The sequence below is a fragment of the Trematomus bernacchii genome, unplaced genomic scaffold (genome assembly GCF_902827165.1).
Source record: "Trematomus bernacchii unplaced genomic scaffold, fTreBer1.1, whole genome shotgun sequence".
Classification (NCBI taxonomy): Eukaryota; Metazoa; Chordata; class Actinopteri; order Perciformes; family Nototheniidae; genus Trematomus; species Trematomus bernacchii.
In genome coordinates, this window is record NW_022987527.1 from 1,122,246 (window position 1) to 1,134,590 (window position 12,345).

A 12,345-nucleotide genomic window follows, 5' to 3' on the forward strand; every position below is an offset into this window, starting at 1 on the left:
TAAAAAAATTGCAATTAGTCGCAAGTTATTTATTAAAATCATTTGATTAATTGCATTTAAATATTTTAATTTATCCCAATAAATATAACCTATATAACAGGTCAGAAATATATACCATATCAGGAAGCTGAAGTTCGTTTTTTGTACACGTAACACAATCAAGAATACATTTATTGGGCACTATTTTGTGTTGTTGATTGATACACATCTGGCTCTATTAGTATCAGCTGGATGGATCTAAAAATCTATAAAGCACAATGTGGTTCAGTGAAGTTTCTGGAAAACAATGGAGGTCAATGACGCACAAGAAAAAGCTTTATCAGACTTTGACTTGTTTTTTTTGTTTTTTTTATCAATAAATTCACTGCTGCGTTTGAGCTTTTCGTGGACTTTTTGATAGTGAGAAAGAAATACAGACTCTTGCCAGACTCAGTTAAGCTTAAAAGGTCAACTTTGACACCCTCAGAGGACGATTGTATGGAAAGAAAAACACTGTTAAACCTTGCTGTCCAGCTTTGACCTGGGGAAATGAATGGTTTGAAAACAACATCATGACCTGTTCACTGGGATGGTCTCATTAAAGGTCCCCTATTATACTGTTTTTCATCAATATATTATAGGTCTCAGATATATACAAACATGTCTCTGAAGTGTTTGGCTCGAAATACCAAACAGATCATTGTAGCATCCCATAATCCCCTCTGTTTCAGCCCTGTTTCAAAAGTGCTGATTCTCTGTCTGTTACTTTAGATGAAAATAAGGAGCCACTCCCCACACCCCTCTGATGCGGCTTTCACACCAGCGCTTTTCCCTTTCTAGCTCCCAGCTAGAGCTTTTCTGGTTCAGCTCCGGTTTCCCTTTCCTGCTCCCGCTCTGTTCACACCGCCCAAAGCTGCCGCTGCTGCGTCATGACGTCACCGTTTACATAGCTGATTTTCTCCCCAACGGAGCTCACAACAACAACAACAACGGGGGACTGCGTCGGGTCGATGATCGTGTTGCTTTTAATCATACGAAGCCAGATTAAATTAAATAACGACTTCTCCAACCTTATACTTTTCTCCAGAGTGCCGTGGTTCATTGTTTATTAATGTGTTTCAGCGGCATTTACCGACCGCTGCAGTGCTGGCTGCTCTTCAACGGGAGTGTATTCTGCCGTTAGCTCCGGGTTAGCTCACACAGCTCTAAAGTATTCACTGTCTGACTGTCACGCAAGCAGCTGATACATATCCCCAGTTCCCCTTAAGTGAATGTGTGTCAGTCTGAATTGACGCTGTTTGGCATCACAACGCTGTTATGAAAGTTTCTCTGGTATAACATGGGTGATGTTAGCATAGCAACCGAAGCTAAACTGACTACTTGCAAAGCCGTTTTCTACAGGCACATTTTACCCGCGTATTTTTCATTATGATTCTACTTGTGATAGTCGGACATGACAACCTGTGCAGCCCATGTATTGATTCCATCCGATAGCTGCTATAATACAAAACAAAACGTCTGCCTGCTCTCCACAATGATCAATAACAGCGAACGGATGGTCAAAGTAAGGTACAAATAAACAGAATCACACGAAGCCTGGTTAGTGTTGCCTGACTTTATAAAGTGTGTTTTTTTGTGTGGTTGCCTTCTAGTCACTTTGCTCAGCGCTACTGCTTGTAGGCAGGCATGACGAGACTCTTCAGTCGACCCATGTTCAGGGTAGGTGGGTTTAGTTTCCTGCACGCCTCGACGTAAGCGACGCCGCCTCTTAGCTCCGAAGCTCTTGCCTCTAGACCGACAATTTTTTGGAGCTGGAAGTGAACCGCATTCCGGAGCTAAGAGGCGGCGCCGCTGCGGTGTGAACAGGAAAAAAACGGTACTTTTCAGGCTCCAGCTCCGAGCCGGAGCTGAAAACGCGTTGGTGTGAAAGGGGCATGAGAGATATTTGGTTAAAAAGAACACAATGGTGCTCTAGGAGGAGATTCAGGTGATAAGGTATGTGTGTGTGGGGGGGGGAGGGGGGGTTACCTTGGTTGGTTATTGGCTAATGGTTACACAAGCCAAAAAATTGTTATGACATCATAAAGTGGCCAAAATCTGATCAGCTCATTTTCAGACAGGTTTTTATATAAATGGATCAGGACAAAAAGTGAGCAAATATTTTTTCCTGAAATTTTCAGAATCTCTTTACACAGAGGGGACACATGTTTATGTATAAAAGACATGAAAAAGTGGATTTTGCATGATAGGTGACCTTTAAGTCTGTTGTTAAGCTGTAAACACATGATAATCAACCCACCCTCTCCTCCAAGGTTGGTGTTACCCCAGCCGGACACAGAGCAGGAAAGCCCCCCATAGGGACACCTTGTGGGCAACGGGATGGGGGCGACCGCCTCCGTCACCTCCACTGGGTGGGACAGCTTGATCAGCATGATGTCGAAATCCAGAGTCTGGTAGTCATAGCTGCATACAGAAAATACAAAACACTTTAGACGGCAGCTGTTCCTCTACACCGACCGGATGAATGGCTCAGATGCGATTTAGGGTATTCAAAGAGAAGAAGGGGGGGATATTTAAATGTTTCCCTCACCTCGGATGCCAGATGATGGTGTCGGTCTTCATGAGCTGCTCTGTTCCCTCAAACAATCGCAAGTTGTGATCGCCCAGAATGACGTGCATGGAATAGGGACTGAGAGAAGAGGTACAACGTTATAGAAACATGTGAAACCAGTGAAAGCTTTCACTATTCTGTTCTCTCATATCTCTACAACACTCTTAATCTCTAAATGTTCTGCATTTTTCAAAGACTACACTCTTTTTTTAAGATTTAAAGCTAAACACACATGTAACGTGTCTGCGATACAGCTCATTGATTGATCTTTAGATTTTTTTTAAATGAAGAACAAAAAAAGAAAAAAAAACTATAGATCTTTGGAACAAATTCCAAAACGCATATTTTATTTGAAAGTAATATTTTTCCCATCAATGCTTACTTACTTGTACCAACAGTGGGCAACAGAGAGCACCCACTGGTTGTTGATCAGCACCCCGCTACAGAAGTGGTACCCGTAGTTGAGGGAGGCCATGTATGGACGAGAGTGAGGAGAACACTCATAACCGCCAATGATCCTGCCATCTTCACGGGGAACTGCAGCTGTTGCAGCTGTTGCAGCTGTTGCCGCTGTTGCAGCTGTTGCAGCTGTTGCCGCTGTTGCAGCTGTTGCAGCTGTTGCCGCTGTTGCAGCTGTTGCCGCTGTTGCCGCTGTTGCAGCTGTTGCCGCTGTTGCAGCTGTTGCAGCTGTTGCCGCTGTTGCAGCTGTTGCCGCTGTTGCAGCTGTTGCAGCTGTTGCCGCTGTTGCAGCTGTTGCCGCTGTTGCAGCTGTTGCAGCTGTTGCAGGTGTTGCCGCTGTTGCAGCTGTTGCCGCTGTTGCAGCTGTTGCAGCTGTTGCAGCTGTTGCCGCTGTTGCAGCTGTTGCAGCTGTTGCCGCTGTTGCAGCTGTTGCAGCTGTTGCCGCTGTTGCCGCTGTTGCAGGTGTTGCAGCAAAAAACAATGCAGGTGTTGCAGGTGTTGCAGCTGTTGCCGCTGTTGCAGCAAAAATCAATGCAGGTGTTGCAGCTGTTGCCGCTGTTGCAGGTGTTGCAGCGGTGGCAGCAAAAAACAATGCAGGTGTTGCCGCTGTTGCAGCTGTTGCCGCTGTTGCAGCTGTTGCAGCTGTCGCAGCTGTTGCCGCTGTTGCAGCTGTTGCAGCTGTCGCAGCTGTTGCAGCTGTTGCAGCTGTTGCCGCTGTTGCAGCTGTAGCAGCTGTTGCCGCTGTTGCAGCTGTTGCCGCTGTTGCCGCTGTTGCAGCTGTTGCCGCTGTTGCCGCTGTTGCCGCTGTTGCCGCTGTTGCAGCTGTTGCAGCTGTTGCAGCTGTTGCAGCTGTTGCCGCTGTTGCAGCTGTTGCCGCTGTTGCCGCTGTTGCCGCGGTTGCCGCTGTTGCAGCTGTTGCCGCTGTTGCCGCTGTTGCCGCGGTTGCAGCTGTTGCCGCTGTTGCAGCTGTTGCAGCTGTTGCAGCTGTTGCAGCTGTTGCAGCTGTTGCAGCTGTTGCCGCTGTTGCCGCTGTTGCAGCTGTTGCCGCTGTTGCCGCTGTTGCCGCTGTTGCCGCGGTTGCAGCTGTTGCCGCTGTTGCTGCTGTTGCAGCTGTTGCAGCTGTTGCAGCTGTTGCAGCTGTTGCCGCTGTTGCAGCTGTTGCCGCTGTTGCCGCTGTTGCCGCTGTTGCAGGTGTTGCCGCTGTTGCAGGTGTTGCAGGTGTTGCAGGTGTTGCAGGTGTTGCAGGTGTTGCAGGTGTTGCCGCTGTTGCAGGTGTTGCAGGTGTTGCCGGTGTTGCAGGTGTTGCCGCTGTTGCAGGTGTTGCAGGTGTTGCAGGTGTTGCAGGTGTTGCAGGTGTTGCCGCTGTTGCAGGTGTTGCAGGTGTTGCCGGTGTTGCAGGTGTTGCCGCTGTTGCAGGTGTTGCAGGTGTTGCCGCTGTTGCAGGTGTTGCCGCTGTTGCAGCTGTTGCAGCTGGTGCAGCTGTTGCAGCTGTCTCACACACACATACACACACACACACACACACACACACACACAAACAGAGAAAGAGATACATTTGTGTTTTAAAGTTATCTTCAACCAGAACCATTCATCTTTTTTATTTAATATCTTACACTATAGTATGTTTTCTATGTACTGTTTACTGTTTGTGTGTGTATCTTTGTGAATGTGTGTGTTATAGTGTTAATTGCGTTGACTAAAACTATGACGAAATATGTTCTACAACGACCTTTTTTTCCATGACTAAGACGAGACGATGACGAGACCGCACCGACGTCAGTAAACAATAACTGTAACAAAATCATCATGCAATATCGTTGATGAAAAGTGACGAGACGAAAATGTAGTTTACTAATGAAATACTTTGCCAAAATCTCTCTTTACTTTCGTTGACGAAAAAGGAGGAGACGAAATATTATCAAAGATAACGTTACATCTGATAGTCAGTTTTTCTCCCAGCAGTTCCATTTCCGGTGCTGCGGCTGGTCAGCAGTTGTGTGTAGTGATGGGAATTCCCAAACGGCTCTTAATTTGACTACATATCCCTTTTATAATTTAATCAAATTTAGCCCTGTTTTGACAAATGATTTATATGTGTACACATTGCATCCTTTGTAATGAAGTATTCAAAAGTAAAAATGACATCTTTAATATAAATGATTTGCTGTGGCCAATTGTTTTCATTGCATTTACAGATCCTTGTAACTCTCTGATACCACCGAATGTACTGACTTGCTTGTAGAACCACGCTACACAAAGCAGATAGCAACACCTATAAAAACTTTAGCATAGACATTTAAAAAAAAAAGGACAGCTACTGTATCGACATTTTAAAATTGTGTTTAAATAAAAAGCCCTAACAAAACAGCAGGGCTCTATTTCAGTATTAACTAAAAAGTCAGCAACAGCTGACATCAAATCTTTGCTGAGCCTAAAGATGATCATAAATAAATAACATAGAACAAATAAATATATTGCCATGTGCAAAACAGCAGCATCCAACCGTCTCTAATCCTTGGATATGACATGTCACTGCATGCAGCACCCGTAGCGCGGAGATCATCATATCATTCTGTCTAATATTCCCCCCCCCCCCCCGTCAGCGTGAGTGAGTGACGAGTTGTGTACAGACCCAACGGGTAATAATGGATTATGACGGAAATGTTACGATCCTCTTCGTCAAAATGACTGACAACGATTAAGTCTAACGCCACCACTGCCTTGGAGAAAGAAACAAGGCGATATTTGGGCCCATTTTCGCTACAATGAGGCGAAGAAAAAAAGTGAATGCATTGTTTTATCAGAAGGGAAGCAATGTGGCCATAACACAGCTGGTAAAAACACCACAAACCTGACCAGATAATCTCTGCAAAGCTGCATTCTTAATCATTCAACCTGTGTTTTTCATCAAATAAGGATAAGATATAATCTTATTGGGAAATAATTTTGACTAAAATGACAAATTGTTGGTTTTGGCTAGACTAGTTTGACTGAAATGTTCTATATAATCTGATGACTAAAAATGACTCAACAGTTTTCATTAACAAAAAGTAGACTAAAATGCTCAGACTTTTAGTCGACTAAATCTTGACTAAAATAGTTATTGTTTTATTTGACTAAAATAAGACTAAAATGCTCAGACTTTTAGTCGACTAAAACTTGACTAAATAAAAACAGGATGAAGGTGACTAAATATGACTTAAACTAACAAGGACATTTGATACAGGACTAAGACTAAGACTAAATAAAAAATAGCTGACAAAATGAACACTATTGTATTACTGTGTATTTACCAGCAGCTCCAATCAGCAGCAGCAGAGCCAGGAGTTTCATGGTGTCAGGTGAATGTTCAGAAGACTCCTGGACACACACCTCGGCTCAAATTTATATCCCAGCAGCCCCACAGTGCTCGTCCCCCTCACCTGACCGCCCCCCCCGCCTGCTCTTCTCCTCTCCCCCCTATTTCTCTGGACCCAATCTGTGTCCTCACAGTCTTGGCACTCAGTTTCAAACCAAATGTACTTTCTTATCACACTCCTCATTTTGTGTTTGCCCACTTCGGCCCAATCGTAGCGCAACACCCCGTGGTTATGTCATCTGTGCACCTTATTTAAAATGTGGACCAAGGTACGCAGGACCCAAATGCAGAAAATAGGTTTGAAAGCAGGAATCCTTTATTTCCAGAACTAGGCCAGCAAACAAAGTCAAAACTTAAAGTCACTCAGAACATAAACTATTCCAACAACGTTAAGAATCTCACCATGACAGACAGAAAAACCAGAACTTAAATGCACACGAGAGTAATCACATGAACAAGACACAGGTGGGGAGGGAGGGGAAAATGCAGGGGGACAGGAAACCAGAGACAGATCTAGACAGGACAAAATCATACAGCTCCGGAGGACGGGCAGGAAGGCGGCATAGGCCGCGATGAGGCCCCTCCGGGGTCAGCTGGATCGCCGGAGCACAAGCTGGTGGGAACCCCGGCGGGACAGGAAACGGAGCCGGCGGGACAGGTATAGACGGGACCCCGGACGGAACATGGGCCGGTATCAGCGGGACCTCCAACAGGGACAGGACATGGTATTGGCAGGACCCCCATTGGAACCCCCAAGTTTAAGTTTAAGTGGACTACCTCACTTACAACAGACCACCATGCTTAGCTACTGCCGCTAAAGATTATAAAACCTTTATGACATAAAAAATGAAGAAAAACAACTTGATAAAATATTCCACCCATGGCCTTCCATAGGTTTAAATCGTAATATAACCAAAGCCTTTAATAAACCATTGAGTATTGATAACAGTAGTTTCTTAACTGCTGTTATAGTGTCCTTAGTAGGTCATTATAGTCAACGATGAAACCATTATAGTCAATGATGATAGTATGACTTGTTTCGGTCACCTGTTGTGGTTGTAATGCCCTCTATAAGGATGTTGCTCAATAGGGGGTGATAAGACTATTGCCCCTTTAATGTGAAACCTGTTATAGTGTCCTTAGTAGGTCATTATAGTCAACGATGAAACCATTATAGTCAATGATGATAGTATGACTTGTTTAGCTGTTTATTGTTTTATTGCCCTCCTTATAAAGGATGTTGCTCAATAGGGGGTGATAAGACTATTGCCCCTTTGATGTGACACCTGTTGTAGTATCCCCCTAGTAAGCCATTATAGTCAATGATGATAGCATGACTTGTTTCGGTCACCTGTTGTGGTTGTAATGCCCTCGATAAGGACGTTGCTCAATAGGGGATGATAAGACTATTGCCCCTTTGATGTGACACCTGTTGTAGTATCCCCCTAGTAAGCCATTATAGTCAATGATGATAGTATGACTTGTTTCGGTCACCTGTTGTGGTTGTCTTGCCCTCTATAAGGTAATGTTCTTTAATAGTGGGGTAATATTACTTATTGACTCTTTTGTGGTAATATAAGGTTATATGACATTTAAGTGTGTCTTTTGAAGTTGTATAGGTAGGTAATAATACTTTGACCTTGTTTGTGTTAATATGGGGTTAAAAGCGTAATCTTTGCTAGTTTATTTTTTTTTAAATGTTCCCTTCTCCCCCTTCCTTTTTTTTTCTTCCTCCATCCATGCTGTCCCTCCCACCCTGCTGCACCTACGTCAGAGCCCTAAACCCTCACACAACCCCCTCACACACCCCCTCCCACCCTGCTGCACCTATGAACACAGAGGGGGGGGCTTTGAGTTTTTACCTGCGACTATGTCTCTGAAAGGTGTCCACAGTGTTGTTTTAAAAAAATAAGTCATCTTTTCAGATAATCTAGTTCCTTTCTCGCAGTAAGGATAAGAATAATTGACAGACAGGGTGTAAAAATCCCCGTACTAGCGAAAGCCCTTTCCTTAAATTTAACAACTCACCCTATACTCTTAACAAAATGTTTTGAGATAACAGGGTCTCCACTATTATACCTCAGGGTTGTTCACACACAAGACTAGTGCTTGTTTTATGTTTAGCTTAGAAAATATATTACTTTACAATAGCATCTAAAGCAGGCAGCTATAGGGGCTAGAGGAAGTATTTTCTCTCAATAAAACGGATAAGATTATATTCTGTAGTAATGAAGTGTAAAGTGAAGGTTCCCCTTAAAAACTCCAGCAGACAGACAGAGGAAGAATCTATTTCGTGCAGACCTGAACATGACAGAGAACGGTAAGGAGGGGGGTTAATTTATTTACAAGTCCCAGTTTACCCCGTAGGCCAAAATTCAAATTAACATTGCGCACACACTACTGAAAACATCTGGCCTTGCACACACACTACTGAAATACTCCAAAAATTAAACCTCACACACATACTACTGAAAATTAACCTCACACACACTATTGAAATCTTCTCACATTCACTCCTGAACACCTCACACACACAATACTGAAAACATCTGGCCTTGCACACACACTACTGAAATACTCTCACATTCACTACTGAACACCTCACACACACACAACTGAAAATTAAACCTCACACACATACTACTGAAAATTAACCTCACACACACGCAACTGAAAATTAACCTCACACTCACACTATTGAAATCTTCTCACATTCACTACTGAACACCTCACACACACCACACACACACACACACACACACACACACACACACACACACACACACACACACACACACACACACACACACACACACACACACACACACACACACACACACACACACACACACACACACACACACACACCAGTGTTGGCAGGACATGAATTAAAATGTCGAACTGGGACTTCATTTTAAGGACATTTCGGCCAGGGGTGTAGAGCTATATTTGTTTAAGCACCGGATTGGCAAAACAGTGTGTGCACCAGTCTGCCTTGATCTATGAATTCATGTCCGTGACACTCACAGTATCTGCTGCCCACAGCTGTTTTATAGAAGGAAAACCTCCTTCACTTTAGGAAATCTCTGCAGCACCAGGAGGCAGCGGGAGGGTTAACTCAGCCTCTGAGAAGAGGAGCGCGCAGTGCCTTTCACGCACCGCCTTTCACGCACCGCCTTTCACGCACCGCCTTTCACTGTGTTTACCTTCAGAGTCATTAGAAAGGCTAAAGAGCGACTGCAGGCTGATGTGTTTTAACCACACACACCTCTACATACACACACACACACGATTTAAACGCAGACTTTTGTTCCTCCATGTTTCGTTGTCATTGTTTCACTGAGCGGACCCGCACATTTTTTTCAAACGCTCCCTTTTTTGGTCCATCTGCAGCGGTAATAGGTTTTGTGCGCTGTGATGATTCGGCTGTACCTTTAGTAATGAATATTAAATGTTGTGAGGAAATCTTTCCACCAATAATTCCAATAAGTAATCCAAAATGTATTCACTTCAGGTTTACGAAAGTAACTGTAATCAGATTACTCGTTTTTCAAATGTAACGCGAGCAGAATACAGTTACTTGATTTTTGTATTCTGATTACGAAACGCCGTTACATGTATTCACACACACACACACACACACACACACACACACAGACACACACACACACACACACACACACACACACACACACACACACACACACACACACACACACACACACACACACACACACACACTACTGAAAACATCTGGCCTTGCACACACACTACTGAAAACATCAGGCCTTGCACACACACTACTGAAATACTCTCACATTCACTACTGAACATCTCACACACACACAACTGAAAATTAACCTCACACACACACTCCGCAAAACATTTTACTGAAAGATTCTCAGTAGGGAATGTGCATGTGTTTCACCTATGTGTGTGAGGGGGATTCTTGCTGTAACGGAAGTCATTGTAATGAAACGGAAGTAACAAAGAACAATGCTACAGTGATACAGTAGGTGGCGATAATTCTCGTCTACTCGTTTGGAAGTCGCCATTAAAGAAGAAGAATGAAACAGAAGGTCCAATTCAGCATGGATTTATAGAGAAACAGCACCGCAGCCGTAGGCTGGACCCTGAACCGAGCAGTCTACAAACTGAGACGGTCTGGTCTATGGAGGTGTTCTTGTTTACATCACCTGGCGCAGCTCTTGAGGTGGCCTAGCAACCCGCTAGCAACATGCACAGCTGCAATAAGCTAACAAGCTAACTAAACCAAAATTGAGCCAGCACCTTTTCTTTTTTGTTTTACATTTATTGCAGTGATTGATATTTTAGGCTGAGAGGACAATGGCCAGTTACATATGGTTGATTAAGCTGTGTACTTCTAACCAACAGGTATGTTAGCATTTGTTAGTTAACAGTAAGTAAATATAGGAGTAACCAATGTACTCCAGCCTGATCCAAATAAGGCTAACCTACGTCTGTTGCTCCCGGTCTGCACGTTTTACGTTGCTTAAGGTAAGTGAACATGAAACTATTCAGCAAAACTTTCATTAATAATCGAAGGTATTGTGTTTTTGGGATAATACTTGCATACAAATCTATAAATGCCTTCAGGTCTCTAAAATTAAATGTTCAATTCAACAGTGGATCCAGCAGAGATTCACATTTTTGCTTGATTTTAGTTATTGATTTTTTCAGTCAAGTCAAGCTTACATTACATTTAGCTGACACTTTTATCCAAAGCTCCCTGGAGTAACTAAGGGCTAAGTGCCTTACTCAAAGGCACACTAGTGGTGGTGTTCCTGGCGGGATTTGAACTCACAACCTTCCTATCTTCAGCGCTGGAGACGCTGTAGTACATATGCGAGGCCAGTAGATGGTGCTGTTCTCACAGAATCAGCCCTTACAAAAACAGAGCTCGAAATTGTCAAATTGAGCAAAATGAGGCATGGCTAAAATGCATAATCTGTTTGGTATTTTGAAAAAAAAAAAGTATAAATATGCCTTATATAGGTATGGTCCTACACTATATTATTCAAATATAGCATGATAGGTCCACTTTAAACAATTAAAAAGACAAAATCAACTAAATGTATTGATATACCAATCTTAATTTTTGGGGCCTCTTCTTCTTTTAAATTGAACTTTCAGACGTTAAAATACAGTAATAGTATTGTTTATTAAAACGGCATCCTGTCCTTTGACCTTCACATCGTACAAGGAAAAACTTCCAGAGAAAAACCCACAGTTAATATACCAACACACTCTCACTCCATAAACGCTTGGTCAGGGTCCCGAGGCGTGCAGTTGGGACGCTCCTAGGCTCCTTCAGCTTCATAAACAGACGCAAATAGCTTTCAACTGATTGCAATGTATTCCCATCTGCGGCGGGATTTGACGCTCATGGAAGCACGGCATTCGTTTGTGTCGGCGGCTGTTAAAGGCAATGTGAGTGTCCATTCCCATTGGATAACGGAGAATTGTACACCCGGAAGTAAGTATTCCCCTTACGGTCGATTGATTTGACAGTGATATCTGCACTACTCATCAACTCAAAAACACCAGATTATCCTTGTTGATTAAACGACATTGATAGGTTTTAGTGTACAATGCTTTTGTCACGTTTTCCCCTTCAATTCTGAGAAACAAGTAGTTTTCTATGAGTTTTGGATGGCCGAAGACATTACATTACCCACAATCCTCTGTAGCAACCATAGACTGTATATTGCAACAGGCAACAGCTTTTATATTTGATCCAATTGGTAGATATTGGTATTATTTATTTATTTTATTATAATAGTCAGCCGAATTAGTGTTGTTACTGCAAGGTGACGTATTGTGTGAAAAGAAATGTAAGATGTTGTTTAATTGCTTATATATTTAAGATCCACGTCAAGTTTTCAGTTTTGGCGGCAGTTGTTCCTGTTTGTCTAGA

General features: G+C 43.2%; 1 protein-coding gene and 1 pseudogene across 1 annotated transcript in view; one reads left to right on the forward strand and one right to left on the reverse strand.

Moving 5' to 3' along the window:
* LOC117474908 overlaps positions 1-6,382 on the reverse strand; it is a 40,336-nt pseudogene extending 33,954 nt beyond the window's left edge.
* Positions 1-12,345, forward strand: part of LOC117474902 (trypsin-2-like) — a 265,664-nt gene that overhangs the window by 179,061 nt on the left and 74,258 nt on the right. The gene's annotated exons all lie outside the window — the stretch shown is intronic.